Below are 861 nucleotides of genomic sequence, written 5' to 3'. Positions count from 1 at the left end.
CTGAAACACAGCAGGATAGTCACTGGATGCTGTGTACTTCTCTCTGCTTGGTATGCTGAAACACAGCAGGATAGTCACTGGATGCTCTGTACTTCTCTCTGCTTGGTATGCTGAAACACAGCAGGATAGTCACTGGATGCTGAAACACAGCAGGATGTCACTGGATGCTCTCTCTGCTTGGTATGCTGAAACACAGCAGGATAGTCACTGGATGCTCTGTACTTCTCTCTGCTTGGTATGCTGAAACACAGCAGGATAGTCACTGGATGCTCTGTACTTCTCTCTGCTTGGTATGCTGAAACACAGCAGGATAGTCACTGGATGCTCTGTACTTCTCTCTGCTTGGTATGCTGAAACACAGCAGGATAGTCACTGGATGCTCTGTACTTCTCTCTGCTTGGTATGCTGAAACACAGCAGGATAGTCACTGGATGCTCTGTACTTCTCTCTGCTTGGTATGCTGAAACACAGCTTGGTATGCTGAAACACAGCAGGATAGTCACTGGATGCTCTGTACTTCTCTCTGCTTGGTATGCTGAAACACAGCAGGATAGTCACTGGATGCTGTGTACTTCTCTCTGCTTGGTATGCTGAAACACAGCAGGATAGTCACTGGATGCTGTGTACTTCTCTCTGCTTGGTATGCTGAAACACAGCAGGATAGTCACTGGATGCTGTGTACTTCTCTACTGTTGAATGATATATGAATGGTAGTTGTTTTTGTTTCAAAGTGATTTTCATTGTTTACCTTTTCATAAAGATGTGCAATTTTCCTTAAATTGGAAATCTATTGTTCTCGACCTCGACTAATAACTAGATGTCCTCCCGTGTTGGTATTTTCATTTCTCTACAGTGTATGTG

The sequence above is a fragment of the Oncorhynchus keta genome, chromosome 20, assembly GCF_023373465.1.
Source record: "Oncorhynchus keta strain PuntledgeMale-10-30-2019 chromosome 20, Oket_V2, whole genome shotgun sequence".
NCBI classification, from domain to species: domain Eukaryota; kingdom Metazoa; phylum Chordata; class Actinopteri; order Salmoniformes; family Salmonidae; genus Oncorhynchus; species Oncorhynchus keta.
This window is presented reverse-complemented; position numbering follows the sequence as displayed.